This window comes from Plectrocnemia conspersa, unplaced genomic scaffold (genome assembly GCF_051122295.1).
Source record: "Plectrocnemia conspersa isolate PC_06_02 unplaced genomic scaffold, ASM5112229v1 ptg000005l, whole genome shotgun sequence".
In the NCBI taxonomy this organism is placed as follows: domain Eukaryota; kingdom Metazoa; phylum Arthropoda; class Insecta; order Trichoptera; family Polycentropodidae; genus Plectrocnemia; species Plectrocnemia conspersa.
Window position 1 is genome coordinate 13,594,936 of NW_028277169.1, and position 21,321 is coordinate 13,616,256.

At 26.1% G+C, this 21,321-nt stretch overlaps 2 long non-coding RNA genes across 3 annotated transcripts; one reads left to right on the plus strand and one right to left on the minus strand.

The window, feature by feature from the left end:
- Nucleotides 1–309: 309 nt before the first annotated feature.
- Nucleotides 310–6,826, plus strand: LOC148234910 (uncharacterized). Of its 2 annotated transcripts, XR_015809579.1 has the most exons (4): nucleotides 310–997; nucleotides 1,500–1,570; nucleotides 1,693–1,839; nucleotides 3,816–4,798. It is a non-coding gene; the product is annotated as an uncharacterized LOC148234910 (long non-coding RNA). The 2 variants fall into 2 exon arrangements; XR_015809580.1 differs by lacking the exon at nucleotides 3,816–4,798 and adding an exon at nucleotides 6,754–6,826 and having other exon boundaries at nucleotides 1,500–1,839.
- LOC148234911 (uncharacterized) lies at nucleotides 5,368–6,200 on the minus strand. Its single transcript, XR_015809581.1, has 3 exons — nucleotides 5,926–6,200; nucleotides 5,560–5,727; nucleotides 5,368–5,493 (listed from the first exon to the last, which is right to left on the minus strand). It is a non-coding gene; the product is annotated as an uncharacterized LOC148234911 (long non-coding RNA).
- Nucleotides 6,827–21,321: the final 14,495 nt, after the last annotated feature.

Here is a 21,321-nt window from a genome sequence, read left to right on the forward strand (position 1 = left end):
CCTAATAATACAATGTAATGTATGAATAATTATGAATTATATTTATTAACATTTTTTTCATTACAAACATAAAGGTGTGTAGTTTTTTCTTTCTTTACATCAGCTTGGTTTATTGAAATTAAAATTGAAAAGAATATTAACGTTTGGCGATCCATGGTCGACTATTTGGTTAGAACTAATTCATATTTGATATAATTTTATTTTATATATCATATGATAACAATCAGTTATCGCAAAACTTATCATATCATTAGGATACTCATTAACCATTATACTCGATGTAAAGGCTGGAAAAATATTCAAGTTTGAGTGAATATTAATTTGGTACATAGAATGTCAAATATAGAAATATTATTGTACAAATATAGAGAGTTGTAGGGTTTCATTTATATATTTGGTACAATTATTCATAGTCGTTAATCGTATTCCACGGTAACTTTTGGGTACTCCCGTAATATTTTTAGTAGTTATAGATGAGTAACGTTTTATTTTTTTAATTTGCTAGGGTGGCACATTTAATAATTAAAGCGAAAATCAGATTATTGAAGCTTTTCACACAGATTTAACGCGCAGCAATAAATTTACTTTACAGCAAGAGCCAACACAGTCTAGAAATTTATATTATTTGCTGTATCACAGAATCATAAATAAAGTAGTTTTGTCTGCCTTTTATTACCAGTTGTGTTGATGTATACGATATTTTTGTTAAATTATTTATAACTGAGTAGATACATTGAGAATGTATCTACTCAGTTATAAATAATAATCTTCTTTGAGTAGATACATTGAGAATGAGCCATGCTTGTATTGGTTTTTGAACGAGTTTATAAGTTTTGCAAAATCAAGCTTGAGAAATAATTAAATTGCTTATATTTTTCAGAACAACTCATGGCGGAAGTTAGCCTGAAACCTTAGAAGCCACAGACATGTCAAGAGGGTGTCCGTTTATAACAGAAGTTTTAAACTTAAGAGGAAGTCGATTCACACAACCGATGCCGTAATTATATATTTATGATTTATTGCTCATTGTATAAATACTCGCGTAGATCTTTACTTTTTAAATAATATTTTTTAAAGAAAGGTGCAGAATTTTCTGATTTTAATCTTTTCCAAGATTAAACCATGTCGGAATATTGAGATAACCAAACGTTTATCTAGATATTTTTTTGTTATTTCGTTATCCCTTCACAAATACTAATTATCCTATTTATCTTGAGTTCATGTCCAGATCTCTGGATCCTGTGGAATGCTTATATTTTCTATTTATTTTTATGGTTCTTCATTACCAAAAACCTCTGACTGATATTAAGTTGTCATTTGATTATTGTAAGTTGTAGATTAAAACACCTTCTCTAAAATATCCTATTGTATTGAACAGTTCTAGGGATAGAACACATCAATGGCGAATACCTTTGTGCAAATGATATTATTTACTCTTATTCTTAATACACTACTCTCACCTATTTATAATATAATCTTCTATATTTTAAACATTGTAGCTCATGAGTTTCATAGTGAAATTAAATCTGATTTTTGGAATGGATGTACTGAGGACTAGGTATGGAAATAAGTATGTAAAAAAATTCAGACAGCAAATAAGATAAGATGAATTTTTCATTTACAATATTTATTATTATATTATATTTCTCTATTTCAATCATACATTTAATTATTTTCAATATTCTGTTGTAGACTGACAGACATTAGTCCAATGCGTTACAACAAGGTAAATCTGTACTAAATGGGTGAGTCACTCAAGCATAATGAATACATACAAGTAAATATTAACTACCAGACAAAATCTAATGTCATAAAGAAAAATTATGGAAAAATATTGAAGTAAGTATGTTTTATTAAAAAATCAATGACAATTTAAAAAACCTATAACATACCATAAATAAATAGTATGATTTAATTAAATGATGATGATATGAAGGATTAAATTAAAAGTAATTACTTGAATTTTCAAAATCATTAATTTATATGCAAGGGCATAAAAATGAACGAGGGCAACGTCTTGAATTTATTGTAATTGAATTGCTGATATTTTTAAATTTTTGGTAAAGGATTTTAAGAGACTAGGCTAGTTTTAGTTCAAGAAAATAAATAGCATAACAAAAAACATATTTTTAATTCTGCATCTTTTTAACTGAAACTGCATCACTAATGATTTTTGCACAGTAAACATAATTTTTCGAATAGAACTCAATCTTACCGACGTATGTTCCATATTCTGCTACTTTAAATACTTGAGAAAATGTATTCAATTTTAATCTTATATTGTAAGTTCCCTGAAGAAAAATATTTAAAAACCTTATATTTAATTAAATAAAATACAATTTTATCAATATATACCTTTTTGATTACACAGTTAGGCAGAACTGTAAATGACGTCATTAGTATAGCAGCAAAAACTGGATTCTTGCAAGGTTCTTCCGTATTAATTGCTAAATCTGGATACAATTGACCGTTTGTTAGCTTTTCGTTAACGAAAATAATCTAATAAGTAAAATAACTATTTATTACTGATTTTGTCAAATAAATTATTATTAATTTATAACCTTTGTAATTTGTATATTTTCTGGTATAAAAACATCGCCAACGAAATTATCTTCAGTTCTAGATACTTTTGTCACTTTGATCGTTTCGTTTATGTACTTTTTCCCTTGCTCAGTCGTTTCTGTGACGTTACATTTTAAAATTTGTTTTGCAACACTATAATACTGACCCTAATAATATAATGTAATGTATAATATCAATAATTATATTTATTAACAAATTTTTCATTACATACATAGAGGCTTGTAGCTTTTCCTTTCTTAACATCTGCTTGGTTTATTAATATTAAAATTGAAAAGACTATTAACATTAGGCGATCCATGATTGACTTTTTTGTTAAAACTAAATTATATTTGATACAATTTTGTTTTATATGTCATATGATAACAATCAGTAATCGCAAAAGTTATCATATCATTAGGCTACTCATTAACAAATGTATTATGCTCTATGTAAAGGTTGGAAAAATATTCAAGTATGACTGAATAATAATTTGGTACATAATTAATTTGTATAGCAAGTCAATTATAGAGTTTCATTTATAGATTTGCTATAATTATTCGTAGTCATTAATCGTATTCCACGAGGAAGTTTAAGGACTAGGGTGTGAAAATCTCAGCTATTGCTCAATGGAAGTTTATATCACCTTTATGTACCTTGAAGTCTAGGAAGTCTACAGTGTAGTAGTGCAAACTTCAGAGAAGATAATTACTTCTCGTTCAGTTACCATTTTCTATAAAATATAGTTATTCCGGACAGGATTTTTGCAGACACTGATTATTTCGTACAAAAACATATTTTTAATATTGTATTAAAAAAAAATTAAACATTTGGATTGATGAATTCTTAACTACCGAGTTTAAAGTAGTAATCAATTAGAATTAAATAAAATTATCAATATCTCAAAATTATCTTCGTTGATATTTTGATTATTTTGATAAGATTATTAACTAGATGGCGTCTATAAAAATGGACAATTAAATGTTAAATAAAGATTGATTAGGACTTTTTGGCTGCAGTCGTTATGAAAATGAATGGAAAATTTCGGATGTGATCAACAAAAAAAATTGCTGTGTACACAGATATAACGCGGGCTAAATCCCCCCCTCTGATTTGTGCATTGTTATTCACTGACATTTGCAAATATGCGTCTAAATTTTGTACTCATTATATGTATTATAATGTTTTAAATATGTGGATGACAATCTCAAGTGCGTCCAAATTACATTTTTTCTTTGTGCCCGTGCTTCATTTAGGAATCGCTCTACTCAGGACCATCTCTTCTTCATCTATCAAGACTACAAGATTAAATGTCGACCATCGAACTTTCCTGGACTAGGACTATAATCCAGCCTCAAAGGAAAAAAATAGCATAATATAGGATTATTGAATATTATAATATATTACCAGTGGATTTAACATAATTATAATTTTAAAAATCTAATTTTTGATAAACTTTTAATTAGACAATTTTGAAAGATTAGTTTATTTGTTATAGCCATTTCAATTGTATCTTTTCATTTTTGCAATTGATTGAATAAAAAAACTTTTGTTATTTTCGAACAATGAAAAAATTGAGTATCGTGTAGTGATTAAACACTTTCATTTGAAAGACAAAGCGTCGAAAGAAATCAGAGCCGAGTTGGATGCAGTCATGGCACATCTGCACCAGCGTTTAAAACTGTGTATAATTGGATGAATGAGTTTAAACGCGGTCGTACATTCACAAGTGATGATCGTTCGAGACGTCCTATTGAGGTAACTATGCTAGAAATGATCGACAATATCCACGATATGGTTTAGAGTGACCGACGAGTCAAAGTGCGTGAACTTGTTGAGGCAACAGGCATTTCAAATGGTTCAGTGATTTAAATTTTACATGAAAAATTGGGTATGAAAAAGATATCGGCAAGTTGGGTTCCGCGTTTGGTCGATTTAATGGCTAGTTTGGGTCTTTTTCGTCGCTTTTGCATCGATACATTACTGCATGAAACATGGATTCAGCACTATACTCCAGAGACAAAGGAACAGTCTAAACAGTGGGTTTCTGGAAACGATTCGACTCCAAAGAAGTACGGTTTTTGGGATGTACGCGAAATCATTCACATTGACTACTTGGAAAAAGGACGAACGATAAATGGAGAGTATTATGCGTTGTTATTGGACAGACTCAGTGAAAAAAGTGTATTGAGCTAAACGAAAAACAAATGTTGAAAAATAACAACGAATCAATCCTAAATAATCTGTTTTTATATTGTTTTGTAAGGACTTATTGACCTACCGTCGTATGATCATTTAAAAATGTAGTATCTTACCCATATACAAGAGATTTACTTTTTACTTTCTGCTACAACTTTCTTTATTCTTTACTATGGAATATTCAAGCATTATGGAAGGCAGTTGAGTCTATTTGCACAATTTATTATAATTCAAGTGTCATTTTTACGAGCATTTTGAACAAATGGGACTGGATATGATAAAAGATAAGGATAAAGGTAAAATAAATCAATATCTATAAGTGTAATATACTATTTATAAAAAAAACATTGCCAAAGTTTATAAACAATATTTTTAACGCTGCTTCTTTTTAACTGCTGTTGCTTCGCTGGTGACTTTTCCACAGTAAATGTAATCCTTTGCGTAAAATTCAACCCTGCTGACAAACACTCCAAACTCTCCCATTTTATACACTTGGGCAATTGCGTTAAAGTTCAACTTTACATTGTAAGTACCCTGCAAAAATAAGATTTTTGAAAAAATAATTTAATAACAATAATTAAAAAAATATACCTTTTTAACCACACAGTTATTATCAATTTTATAAGCCGTTGTCAGTATAATTCTCATAAAAGGATTTTTACACGGTGTTTTCGTCTTTATAGTAAATTCTGGATACAATTGACCGTTTGTTTGTTTTTCATTGATTATTATACCCTAATTGGAGAAAAACACTAATTGTAACTATTTTAGTATAAGAAATCCAAATAACATAATTCAAACCTTTGTAAATTGTATATTTTCTGGTATGTAAATATCACCGACAAAATAGTCTTCAGTTCTAGACATTTTTGTCACTTTTATCGTGTCGTTTATATACTTTTTATGACTCTCGGCTTTTTCTGAAACGTTGCATTTTTCAAAGAACTTTGCAGCAACGTAGAATTTACCCTATTAAATAATAATAAATACTAATATATTAAAAGTCAATGTTTATCTGTGACATCAAAATCGCGAGCTTATTACATAAGCTTTAATTTAAATTAAAACATTGATACTGTCGTGTCATTATGAATAAATATTAAAATAATTTAACTGAAAATCGTTTCAAAGTAATTACATAGATTTATATTATAGTATAATACTTACATAGTTTTGCGCAACATTTGCTCGCTTAATATCGGTTGTGTTTATTCCGCATACAAAAATAAAAATAAAAATGACTATTAACGTCAGTCGATTCATATTTAACAATGCATTAAACATATGTGCAATACGCAGTATAAACGTAAAATTTACATCTGATATAATTACTCATGATTATGGAAGCCAGTTATCGCAAAAACTATCGTAATTGTGACTGGATAATGACACATTACATATATTTTTATTGGAGAAGTTCTTTGTACTAAATAGTAATTATTCACACAGTATTTTTGCAGACACTGAATATTTCGGACATAGATTATTCCTTGAAAAAATATATTTTTAATATTATATTTAAAAAAAAAAGTAAACATTTGGATTGTTGAATTCTTAACCACCGAGTTCAATGTAGCAATCATCTTAACAGAGTAAAATTTATTTTTAATTATTATCTTTTTTATTAACTGACTTAATTAAAATAATAAATTTATGTAACGCACTCAAGAAATAAAATGATTATGTTATAATATTAATTTCAAATATTTTTGTATTAATGTATACAGTCGAACCCCCTATAGCGTTAGATTAGGACCTTGTTGTAGGAATACTACGCTATAGGGGACTAGGAACCATACAAAATTTGAAGTTAGGTTATTTCAACTGTATTTTGTGAATTTAACAATATCAGCAAATCAAACTTTTTTCCTATTTTTAATGTATTAAATGATATTGTATTTAGTGTGTAAACAAGAACACGTGCCCTATGTTAAAAGTGTATACATAATACATTAAAGACATGTAAATTGATTTGCTTGATCATCATTTTTCCAGAAATATTTTCTTACTGTATTGTTACAAGAACTACGCTATATGGGAGAACGTGATAGGAGAGACTGCCGCAAACGCTATAGGACACTTCGCTATATGGGGGAACGCTATAGGTAAAATAAACAAATTTATTAAATAAAACCACAAAGAATATCTAATTTATTGTTATTTATTCCTTATAATAATAAGGTTTTTAGGTAGATAATGTAGACAATAATATATAAAATTTGGTTATAATTAAGACGTTAAGAATAGTATATGTATTGAATAAAAAGACGATGTTTTAAAACATATTAAATTTTTACAATTAGTTCATATTTTTTTATTACATATTTATAACATATAATTTATAGAACCCAATTTACAACAATTTCATTATGACAAAATACATCCGGAAATACAAATTTATTTTTAAGAATTTTTTATGAAAAAAATATTCATGTAAATTTAGTCATTTAAATAGGTAACATATAATATTATTTTTCTGTCTTTCTAACTCTATTTATTAAAAAATAAATTAAAGCTTCTTCATTGGTTTTGCTTCACTATAAAACTTTCTACAATAAACCAATTTGTCTTTAAAATAAAATTCAATCGATGTAACAAATTCACCATACTCAGTATTTTTAAAAATATGTGAAATTTTGTTAAAGTTAGCTTTAACACTATACGTTCCCTGAAATAAAAATTGAAGTCTTACTAAGTGTTCAAATATTCAATAAAAATAAAAAATACCTTTTTAATTGAACAGTCTGTGCCTCCTTTGAAGATTGACATAATAATAAAAGAGAATACAAGATTATTGCATGGCTGGTTGGTAGCTTGCTTAAAGTCAGGAAACAGCTTATTATTTCTTAGTTTTTCGTTTATAAGAACAACCTGCAAATATATAGTAATTTTTATATGTATCACTTAAGATTTCATTGGACAAATATATTCGGTTCACACTTTACTAAATTTTACATCTATCGGTATTGTAACATTTCCAACAATTAATTCTTCTGTTCTAGACAATTTGGTAATTCTGATTGTGTCAATGACGTTATAGTCTTTGTAATCAGTCCTTCCTGAGACATTACATCTTTCGATACCCTTAACATTACTATAATATGCACCCTTAAATGATGATAATTTTTGAAGTTAAATGCATTATTATATATAATAATAAAATTGTTGTACATGGTTTACGCTGTTACTTACTATTTTCTTAATTTCTGCTGAATGTATTGCTTGGAATAAAACAATTACTGATAGAATGCGACAGGTGACATCCATGGTACTGTAATGATAGTATTCATACAGTCGTTTGTAATATACTAGCAACGTAAAATACATTATTCCACAATTTTTGTACATAAACGTGATATAATTGATGTATTGTAATAATCAGATATAAAAACAAGCTTATTATTTAACGCTTATATTCTATAAATGGTAATTGCTATAAAAAAATAAAAATAATCCTTTCTACGAAAACATGATGTTTGGGATATAAGCAAGGCAATCTTGTAGGTTCAAGTGTCACAAAATATTTTTGATATCACTAGCACGATAAATCAGTGGTATAGTCAGTGAATAATACCTGAAAGATGTGGATTATTTTAATACATTTCTATGTTGCTTGAGAGATCTGAATTAGTAATATAATTTTAATTTCTATCTAGCAAAAAAGATTAGGTTTTCCTAGACGTTTCTAATATCAAGTATGAATATCGTGATGATTAATTAGAAACGAGCTAGTTTTTACATATTAGGTCTTATAAGAAACTAGTTGAGCATATATATCATGTATGTATAAAATAAAAAATAAAAATATGTATCGTAAACTGTTTTCTCTTGAAAAAGTGTTCATTTGTAGATGCTATTCCCTCGGAATCTCCAGTCGTGTGGACATCAGCATTACAAATGCATTAGTTGCAAGTCATAAAAACAAGTTAAAATGGTTGTGAGGACAACTTGAATAAATAAATCGAGCAGGATAATAATATTATTGATAGGATGATACATGTTCTGTTCATGGTTATGTAATGATTTTATTTTACACATTTGAGACGAGCCTTAATATCTAACCATTATTGTATAATGGGCTTAGTAAAAAATTCATCCAATCATTATTTGTGTAGTTTGCAACTGACATTAACATTATTTGTGTAATATATTTTTTTTTTTTAAATTACGCAAACATGAAGTTTTATGCAGTAAAATTACGCTAACATGTTTTTTAAAATTGTGTGCTGATTTAAAATGTCATTATTTTTAACATTTTAATTTATCGATTACAATTTGTATGATTATAGTTGATAAATTAAAATGTTAAATAGTCTTCGGTTCTAGTAATTTTTGTCATATTTATCTTGTCGTTTAAGTACTTTTTATAACTATCGGTCGTTTGCATTTTTTATTGGTCCTTATAAAAAAAAAATATTTACTAGATTATTAATTTTATTAAATAACGTTAAAGAAGTTGTAGATAACTTAAATCATGAGTTAAGTATAAAGAAAATATGGTTAAAAAATTTTTAAAGAAGTGAAAAATGCAAAACGGAAATACAAGGAAAGATTTAATGATGAATGTTTTGCTGAATGTCAAGATGAAAAGACAGTTTGGATGAAAAAGGTTCTAGTATATTTTATATTGATTATATATTTTATTAAAAACTTGAGAATGCAAATGCGATATAAAATATTTAATTATCGTTCTTCTGTGAATATTAAGTGCAATACATTATTAAAAATATAGTATATTTATTTTTATCAACTTTTATTTATACAAATACTATAAAGGCCTATTGTTTAGCTTGTTTAAATAAAAAATATATGTATGTAAATAGCTTTAAATAAGATGAATACAAAGTATATCAGTTATTATTCATTGATAAAGTAAGCTGACTCGTTTTATGCGTGTAAAAATTCTGAAACTAAAACGATTTCTAAAATAATGGAAAGACAATATTGCATAAAAATTATGTTCAGTTGTATTTTTTAAATAGAAAATTGTTTGAAATCATGAGTATAATTTTGCCCAAATCTAACAATATTATTCGTCCACATTTTTTTGCTTTATATATTTATGATAAAGGTGTTTATTTCTTTGCAATAATTATTTATTCCATGACAATATAAATATAATAAGATTTTTAGTTTACGATAATGTAGACACTAAAATTAGTCTTTAATTAAGATATTACCTAAAATTAATGTATTGAATAAAAAGACGACGATTTTAATAAAATATTAAATATTTACCATTAGTTCATATTTTTTTATTACATTGTTGCTATATTTTGAGGTATACAATGTATTTATAAAATATATTTTATTGAACCCAATTTACAACATTTTATTATTATAAATTGACTTATTAAATTTTATTAAAAAAATATGTATAGTTTTTTAAAGCTTAGTAATTTAAATAGCTAACGTACGATTTTTTACAAACGCGTTTCGCAAAAATATTTATAGCTTCTTAATTGGTTTTGCTTCACTATAAAACTTTGTACAATAAACCAATTTGTCTTTAAAATAAAATTCAATCGTAGAAACATATGCACCATACTCAGTTTCTTGATAAATATGTCCAATTTTGTTAAAGTTAACTTTAATACCATACGTTCCCTGAAATAAAAATTAAAAACTTATTAAAATATAAACATTCTATAATCATCAAATCAAATACCTTTTTAATTGCACAGTCTAAGCTTCCTTTAAAGATCGACATAATAATAAAAGAGAATACAATATTATTGCATGGCTGGTTGGTAACTTGCTTAAAGTCAAGAAACAGTTTATTATTTCTTACTTTTTCGTTAATAAGAACAACCTCAAAAAATACAGTAATTATTATATGTATCACTTAAGATTTCATTGGACAAATAAATTCGGTTCACACTTTACTAAATTTGACATCTATCGGTATTGTAATATTTCCAACAATCAATTCTTCTGTTCTAGACAATTTGGTACTTCGGATTGTGTCAGTGACGTGATAGTCTTTGTAATCAGTCCTTTCTGAGACATCACACTTTTCAACAGCCTTAACATTAAGTTGATATGCACCCTTAAATAATGATTATTTATTGTAGTTAAAAGTTATTATATATGGTGTATTATTATATATTAATTGTAATACATAATTGACGCTGCTATGTACTATTTTCTTAATTTCTGCTGAATGTATTGCTTGGAACAAAACAATAACTGATAGAATGCGACAGGTGACATCCATGGTACTGTAATGATAGTATTCATAAAGTCGTTTGTAATATACTAGTAACGAGAATTACATTATTCCACAATTATTGTATATAAAGGTAATATCATTGATGTAATAATCAGATATAAAAAACCAGCTTATTATTTACCGCTTATATTCTATAAATGGTAGTTGCTATAAAAAATAAAAATAATTCTTTCTACCACAACATAATTTTAGGGAATCTAAAAGGTGCAAGTGCCACAAAAAATTACGCTAACAAGATTTTTAAAAATAGTGTGCTAATTTAAAATATCACTATTTTAATGTTTTAAAGCCGGTTGGACCCCCCACAGTGCAAAGCATTTTTTTCAGCTGGTTTATCTTAGGTATATAATCTTAACATGTTTTTCTAATTCTAGTAATTTTTACGAAACTAGGGTTTCTGTCATAGTTACCCTCTGTGACAGAGAATGGATGTTTCTCTCATGGTCAATTTTACAACGCAAAATAATTAAATAAAAACACTGTATTACATTTTTTTATTAGAAGACAACTATTATTTATTAATAATATTTAATACACTTGAATATTATTATACTTTGATCTACAATAAAATATTTTAAATACGCTTATTAAAATAAAACATTTTAAGACAATGGCAATATCTCACAAATTACTTTCACACAATATATAACACCATCTTTAGAATAAATTTCGAAGCTAAACCAATACGTGGCGTATTGAGCTACTGGAAGCATCTTGTGAATAATCTTGTTAGCACTAATGCCTTTCAGGTAAAAAGTATTCTAGAATTATCATAAATAACTTCTGTAATAAGCATAATTGCATAATTAATAATAAGTTTACCTTTTTAACGATGCAATTTGCATCTGTCTTCAAATATTGTTTGAAAACCGCCATCGAAAAAATACTTTTGCATGGAGTATTAAAAACTTTTTTAATATCGGGCATTTCTTTAGTTTCTTCAGTTATTTTATGAGCAGTATAAATGGTTTTCACAATTTGAACATCATGCAAAAACGTAAGTTCTCCTTCTGAGCTATCATCAGAGTTCGACACTTTAATAAATTTCATTGATTGATTTACAGCAAAGTTCAGTTCGTCAATATTTTTTTTTAACAATTGGCAATCTACCACTTCTTTGATTGACATACGATACGTACCCTGAGAAAGAGTTGTTTTAGTATTAAAAATAATAAAAAAATAATATTTATGCATACTTACAAAACCAGCGCTTTGCACCGGATTTATATGGAAATTCAGAATGAATATAATAATATAGTATACGAGCTTCATCGTTGATAGTTTGCTTTATAATGAGATTTAATAACTAGCCAATTAATATAGTATTGTCGATTCGGTGATTAAACAGCAAATTATTGTATAGTAACCATAAAAGCCTAGATTGTTTAATGTTTCTATATATTGTTGTAAAGCTACTGCTTTAACATAATAAGCGTTAACCCAAAGTGATAACAGTGTGTATATACATTATGTAAGACAAAGACAGGCATTCTAAAAACTAAATTAAAAATTATATGTATTGCTTTTACTAATAAAGAGTGTTACTTATAATTAATTCACATACAAAATTAAATTACTTATCAAAACAAAAATATTGTAATAATGCCAAAGAGTTCCCAACTGGTTGATTAAAAATAAAAATTGGTATGATCCCAGTTATGATTATTATTTTAAAGAATATTTTGTGTTCCATATTTTTAATTTACAACCAAGCAATAAATCCACTGTAACGTATAGGTTTAATGGTTAAAATAAGGTACCCTTTTATTGATTTTTGTAATTTTTGACATCGCTTCTTAGTTCCTGGACAAATTTGTAAATATCAATTAGTAACTTTATGGAACAAGTTGATTTTTAATTCAAATAACTGTTAAAATACGGGTGTTTTATTTGTGAAATAAATAGACTGTAGTAGTCTTCAAGCTGCCTCGACGATTGAATTAAGCTCTCGACGATTAAAGGTGACTGCTTGGCTGAATCAGATCCGACGATCGAAGTGAAAACGACATCATCTGTATCAATTTAGTATCAAGTTCTGATGTATGTTCTTATGGAAGTAAAATCAGGAAAAATAGGGAATATCAACGCTCCTTGACTAATCTGTATAATTTTTGGCGATTTTTTACTTTTATTAAATAAATATCATAATCATTTAATGCTCTTATTTATAACAAAAAAAATACCAAAAACACCAGTTTTTATTATTTTATATTACAAATTTTTACATAATTAAAAATTTGTATTGCATTAGTTTTTGATTTAAAAAGTCTGGCAAGAATTTACAAATATTAGTGATTTTTTATGAAAGCATACCGGCTTACATACGATCGGAGAAATGGGAGGAGATTAAAGATCTTTTTTTCTTTAACTCTTCGGCCCGTCTGGATAATTTATAATATGATAAGAAATTCTGTTTTAATTTTTCAAACTATTATACAATTAGCTCTTATTACAAGTTCGTTTGTCATAAATTGTGTAAAAGTGCGATAATAAAAAAAATTGTAGTCTTACTATCTCCTTAAAGAAACTATATCTCACTAGTGTTTAAGTAGCAGTTATTTTAAAAATCGAGATTCTTTCTTTATCAGTGTCGTTAATTAAAATTAATTTATTTGGAAAGTAAATTCTCTGACTAAACCTTGTCCTAAGGTTTTATTTTACGGGATCTTGTACAATTTAATTGTAACGTGACGATTATGAGTATATCAATAGTTTAAACAATATATTTCATTAATATATTTTCTAAACATATTTTGCAGGTTATTTTTGATAATTTATAGTTTAAAAAAATCTGTGTGGTTATTGTGCAATTTGGGTGTTCTTCAGGTGATTCTACTTCATGATTACAGTTAAGTCAAACTATTTTTGTTTTATATGCTTGATAATGGTATATTTAAAATTCCTAGAGTATATTTTAACGACTATTTTAAAGAATGCATTTTATTATAATTTTTGGTTTTATCTCAAAACGTAGTTATGCCATTTAATTTTTATTTTAACAACTGTTTTATAAGTAGGTGATTGAAATATACGATTAGAAGATGGTTTTTCTTCAATGTAGAATAGAGACTATCTTAATCGACATATCATATAAAAACATCTATTTACGTATAATATCATATTTTAGAGGTACGTAATAATAATCCGACATATGAATATGACGGATCATCACCTTAATGAGAGTATCGTTTTTTACAGGTAATTTTAAACCAGATTACATAAATATAGCAAATAATACACAACGTCCAATATATAATATTATATCAGTAATTTATATTATGAATTTTTTTATAAAATAAATTTTTATCAGACTTTGCACCTTACAAAAAATAACAAAGATATCAAAATCCATTTATCATAATACAAATATTTTTAACATTAATATTGTTTTTTTCTGTTTTAGTATATTTATTATAAATCACCAAACAAATTAACAATATATAGTAGATTTCAACCTATAAAAAGTTTGGAAAGCATTATATAAACAATATTTTAACGATATTTTTAAATTATATGTACATATATTTAATATTTTGATTGAATTAATTTTGTTGTAATATAATTTGTAATTAATATACTCAATATATACCATTTTTATATTATATATTTTATGGATATATTTTACAGATGTACATACATACATACATGTAGGGTAGCAAATAAATAATTAGCATATTCCTATCATATGTATAGTCCATCCAAGATGTTAACGCTCATCATCATTGTGTTGGAAATAAGGGTGCGTGTACGCACGCATGCATACATATATAGAATTTCCGCGAATTTGCTTACACCGATAAGAGAACGTTACCAATAGTAAATCAGGGCTGTTTTAAGGGTAATAATGTGTTATATTTTTATTATAAATTATTGTCATGTTGTGTAATTTTGTAATCAATAAAACAATTCCTGTAATATTCTATTGGTATTTTATTTATTATGATATTTAACATGGAGAGTGATTCCAAAATAGCTTTCGTATTTTTGAGTTAAATATGTATATAAATAAACAAAACAAGTAAGAAAGTGATATTTTACATTTAAATTAAACTAAAAAACAAAAACTTAATTGAACGTATAATTTCACATGGTCACCTTATTATATTTCTCACCAATAGTATGTCGATGAGCGTTCACATCTTGGACGGACTATATGCATATATGCATAATTTACTATTTAGTGCTTAATTTTTTTATTAAAATTCCTTAATTTTAAAAATTGTGTTTAATCAACAATAAAAATATAATTTAATTGTATAATGTCATTTATTACTATTCTTTTTTTAATGGAAGGGTCTGTCCATTTAATTCAAGGCAACAGATAGAACCATTAGAGGAAAAAAATTCTGTTCTAAAATAATAATAGCCATGTTGAACTGTTTGTATTACCATATGAATAATCTTATTGATATCAACATCGATAATATTATGTTTACCCTGAAAATAATATAATATTATTGAAAATATAACACCATCTACATGTAATTTAGGTTAATTTTAGATTGTAAAATTTTAATATTACTTACACTCATGATTACACAATCGTTGTCAATCGCAATGTATTGTAAAACTGTTTGAAGATAAACGTTTTTACAGGGTTTTTTTGATACAATTTTGATGTCATGAATGCTCAGAAAGCTGAAAGTATTTTGTTTATCTTTTTTCTTGTACGCCATTAAAACTGCCTATATAAAATTATAAAACAGATAATTAAAATTTATAAATATTAAACATTAAAATTATGCAATAACTACCTTGACTATCTTAACTTCTTTAGGAAAGTACATTTCACCGTTAAAAACAATTTTACTAGAATTATTTGTAATTTTTGTAAAAGTGATATTATGCACGTTTGTTTCTTTATCAATTGGAGTAGATTGATTATCGCAGATTTTTATCTCTTTGCTTGAAAAATAATAAGGCCCCTAAATATATGATAAATGTAAGTTAAACAGGTATAAAGTAAATAATGTCTATTTAAAATAAAACAAATCACAAAATATTTTGATGGTTCTTCACATTGAACGGAGCTATAAATAACGATAAACTTTAACCAAAAAAGTAGGACGTATAACATGGTTGAAATGGTTATACTGAATCTGTGAGAGTAGATGAAATTATATTTGTCTGATATTTATTGTATATATACGCTACAGTAATTTTTAATTATCGTAATTGTATATTTTATTTTACAATATGTGCATAAAATTAGTCAATTTAGATGAATAGATAAATTAAGATAGCATTATGTTGAACCAGTATGATAGATAGCAGTGTAATTTTAATGTCGCGGGTTATTAAAACGTACATATGTACATTAAAACATACATTGGAACCATTCATTAAACTCATATCATTAACATTTTGCATAGCTGCATATTTGCAAAAAATCGTCGCATCATCACTAGATGATATAGAAGTGATGCAATGATATAACATGGACATGTTTTGGTATAAACATTTCTCCATCATCACCCAACATCCATAATGTTGTAATTGGTCTTTGCTATGTTAAGAATAAGTAAGAACTTTACTGAATTTTTTTATGTGGGAAATAAATATAGAAAATTTTCAAGAGATTACTGTTAGTTTTTTAGCCGTCACCAAAAATTCTGACACCACAAAAAAAATCTCTTGAAATACTGTTCTCGATTTTTAATTTTTATTTGTGTCTTCAAATAACCCTTTTTTCCAAAAAATAAGTATAGATATTTAAAGATCAGTTAAATTACGGTTTATTTTATTACATGTAAAACTTTTTACCTATATTGGTTAACTCATAGAGAGCAAGATATATAGCATTATATAAAGCAAAAAATATTTTGGTGTATTCTGCGTTAATATATATTTTGCATATATGGGTTCGTCTCTTTTTATATATTTTTGCATAGGAATTTAAGTACACTCAACTATTTTTTTACACGATTTTGAAATAATAAGGTTCAAAAAAATAATGAATACATATTTTTACTATATTTTTACAGGAATTATTTGTATAAACGATTCTCGGAAATTCCAATTCGAAAGAGACGAGCTATTTATTTGGATAATAGGTTTAACATTTTGGATCGTCTTGGAAGAAGCGAAAATTCTACATATGTGGGTAAAGGTTTTCCTCTGAACGAAGCAACTATTAGAGCAATTAAAAATAATGAAGATTCCATCCGAAAGTCAGTGGTTTCTGAATCAAAAATTAGTTACAAAAAGTCATCGTATATCTGAAATGTTTTTTTATAGAGAAGATGGAAAAACTTTTACTATTGTTTTCTTTTTCCTTAATTAAAATACGTTCATATGTATAATATTTTATTAAAAATATTTTTAGAATTTATCACTTTTTTTACTAATTTTTAATGGAACGTATCAACCGTGTTAAAAAAGAGTTTCTTTGGTGAGGTAAAAACAAACCAGTGTTCGAGATTAAAGTTGTAGGTTGCTATTTTAATAATAATATTGAGACCTTTTATGTTTAAAAAATCGAATAAAAGTTGTTTTGTATATAATATATGATTTACTAAAAATGAGTATTGACAAATTTGAGAGTCTTTCTTATGGTCGTCGATGATCGTCGATTTATGGTGAATGATTTGACATTTACACTTTGTTTTATTTTTAAACGTGGTCGCTTTATGAATATATAGCTACAGAAAATTTGCCCAGTTTAGTACATTTTCACGCTGGAGACTTTGGTTTAAGTGGTTTAAGTCCGAGTTTTTTTGGTTTAAGTGGTTTAAGTCCGAGCGGTCATTAAACATGTAGGTCGATAAGTGAGTATTTACTAATCGTTTAATTATTTACTATTTATTAAAATTTCTAGTCGCTTAATAAAATGACGCATAAATTCGCCAATAAGTAATTATATTTCTATATATTTAAAAACAAAAAAATAATAATTTTACTTATGTTTTGTTGTTCTTAAAAATATTTTATAGCAAAGTATCTGGATATTAGATTATTTGCTTGTTATGTTTGCCATTTAAAAAGCAATAATAATTAAAACATATTATATTTATTATAAAAAAAGTTTATTTTTATTCTGCATTTTGCTGTATATTTTTATAAAACATTTCGTCAATATAAGATTTTTTAATTTTTTGTATAATAAATGCAGATCTTACATTTATTGATTTTGACTGCATAAGTGTTTTATAAATTTATTAAAATATTTTAGTGTGCATAAGTGTTGGTATATATTTTAGAATGGATAAGTCATAGGGTAGACTCATATTTAATATTATTATAACATTTGATAAGTTAATAATTGAAAGTCTAAAATGTTTATTTATTGTAATATATAAACAAAGTATTTTAATTTTATTTTACGTTCGTGGTATAATGTCACATTCGACTCTCACACAAAACAATGAGCCCAAGTTTGAGAAAAACTCCATTCCTACGGTATAATACCCGAATTTAGGCGTATACGAAAATTGATGTAATATGTTATTTAGACTAATTTTATTGTAAACGTACTTATCCTAAAATAAAAAATATTATTAATACTTATTATAAAAATATTAACTAGTTCATCGTTCAAACCTTTTTTACAATGCAGTTAGCATCCGGTTTAAAAATAGTTTTAATTGTGTACGCAGAAATCGGATTTTTGCAAGGTCTCGTAGTTATTCCTTTGAAATTGAAAGCCAATGTTGATGCATTACTATAAATTCCGTAATATGTTACTTTTGATACTTTAACATCGTTCGTAAATGTTATCTCGCCGCCAAAGTACTCTTTGTACTTGGATATTTTAGAAATAGTAATCGATTTATTCACTGGAGAATTTCGGTAATCAATCGGTCGAGAGCTATTGCAATTTATAACACGCTTTGTATTTACGTAGAATGGCGGCTAAAATAGATAAAAGTCGAAAAATAATTAGCACATATAAACATAAAATGAAATATAAAGTAGTAGCAAATTAAGATGAACACTAGACTACAACTATGAATAATAGGAGGAGAAAAAACAACAGTATTTGATGGTTTCAGAATTAAATTGTTATGGACAATAATTATTTATGTATAAAAATGAAATAAATTTGCTATTAAGTTATATTTCATAAATGTAATTTTACTAACTAGTGAAGACTGAACGCTTATTAGGTTTGTTGCAAACAAACATAACAAATAATATTTATAATCCATGTTGATTATGGTATTTAGTAAACACGTACTGATTCGCTGAGTGCAATTTTACAGTGTGGGATTTTTTGACTGAATATGATGAAAATTGATGCTTTAATGCAGACTATATAATGTAATAATAATTACATGAACATATGTTTAATATATAAAATTTATCCTAGACAGGCGATGGTATTGAATGGGTTTACCGTTTTTTTTTATATACAATATCTATTAATTCCCACCATTATTTGAGAAACTGAAAAAAAAAATCTTCTGGTATATCAAATCAAAATGCTATTTTATGTAGTATCGTTAGTAAATAAAAACGATTATACTGCTTCTTTAATTTTTTATCTAAATTCTCTCAGTTAAAGACTCATTTAACTGAGATAAGTCACATTTAAAAATATATTTGCTGCAAACGAGCATAATAGATTAAAATCTATAGTAAGATAAAAGAAAAGTATATGTTAAAAATTATTAAAGCAAAAGCCGAATAAGGATTGACTAAATATTATTATGAAATCTATTTTGTTTTATTATATTTATAAAGAACTAAAATTATTGCGTTATTTAGTGATTGGGACAGTTGGAAGTTGACCTGGAAAAATTAGGTAAATTTTTTTCTTTGGTAATATTAAATTTATCTATGTTATGTTCAAAATTTTGCTGATATTGAACATAGCACAAAGAGGACCAATAAACTTATTTATATATTTAAAATTTAACCTTTGTGATAGTATTCAACATGTATTTATATATGTACATTAGAATTTTCAGGAATTCTCAGGTATCCGGAATGTTATTATATTACATAAAAAATAGTATTTTTACCATTATAGTATCAGATAGTATTTGACTGTTTGATTGGCAAAAGTAAATAAATATCTGCTTTTTTTAAAAATATTTTTACTGATGACTAACTGCGAAACATTTTTAATATGTTCAAAGTAGATTTAGGGATTAAAATGTGAAACTCGGGACTCAGAAATAGTAGAGAAATAAACTTTAGTGCTATATGAAAAGGACCATAAAACTAGATACATTTTTAGATTTGTAAAGATTTTTGAGAAATTATCTAAAAGGCTAAGAGCTTTAATAATTTTTTTTGCCTGTCTTGATGTAAATTTATCTCTAAATTATTAAAAATAAAAATTAAAAGAACGAAGATTTTATTTTATGTTCCGTGCTATTTTTGTAATATGTAACGGTTAAACAATTTTAGTCGTTTACTTGTTAATGATGTCGTAGTTACTAGTTTTATATTTGATTTATTGTAATACATAAAACAGTGAATATATTTTAATGAATAAAACCAATTAATTAAATTATATATTTTATTAATAAACTACAGATTGTATACTACATTCTCTATATTTTTATAATTTCGCATTCGATTCTTAAACAATACAATGAGCCAAAGTTAGAGAAAAACTCTAAGCCTATGATGTAAAAACCGACTTTATGCGTGTACGTAAATTTGTGAATAATACTATTTAGACTTATTTCCTTGTAAACGTACCGCCCCTAAAATAAATGAATAAAAACATATGATTATAAGAATTAAAACATAAATTAACTTCAACATTCAAACCTCTTTTATAACACAGTTAGAATCTGGTTTTAAAACAGTTTTCAGCATATACGAAGTAAAGGGATTTCTGCAAGGTCTCTTACTGGCCCCTTTTAAATTGAAAGCTGATGCTGTTGAATTTGCATCAATGCCATAATATGTTACTTTGGAAACTTTTATATCTCTTTTAAAACTTATTTCACCGCTAAAGTAATCTTTGTACTTAGATATTTTATATAATTTTAACGATTGATTTACTGGAGCATTTCTGTAATCGAATGGCTGAGTGTTGTTGCAGTTTATTACATTTTTTGTAGTAACATAGAATGGCGGCTGAAAAAAATAATTTAATTTGTAAATATAAATTCAGGACCTCAGTAGTATATAGAGAAAATTGTTTGAGTAACGCAGGTCCATTTTTGTTTATTATAAATATAATACACATGTTACTGTGAATGTATTAAAAAAATATTATATATTATAAACTATTGAAAATATACGTGTTTTTTTTGCTAAAAAATACATAAAAATGTAATACAAATAAAACTCGACTCATATTATTTAATAGTAAGAGATAATATAGTATCTGAAAAATATTTTATATTTAGTACAATGAGGCAATTAATTAA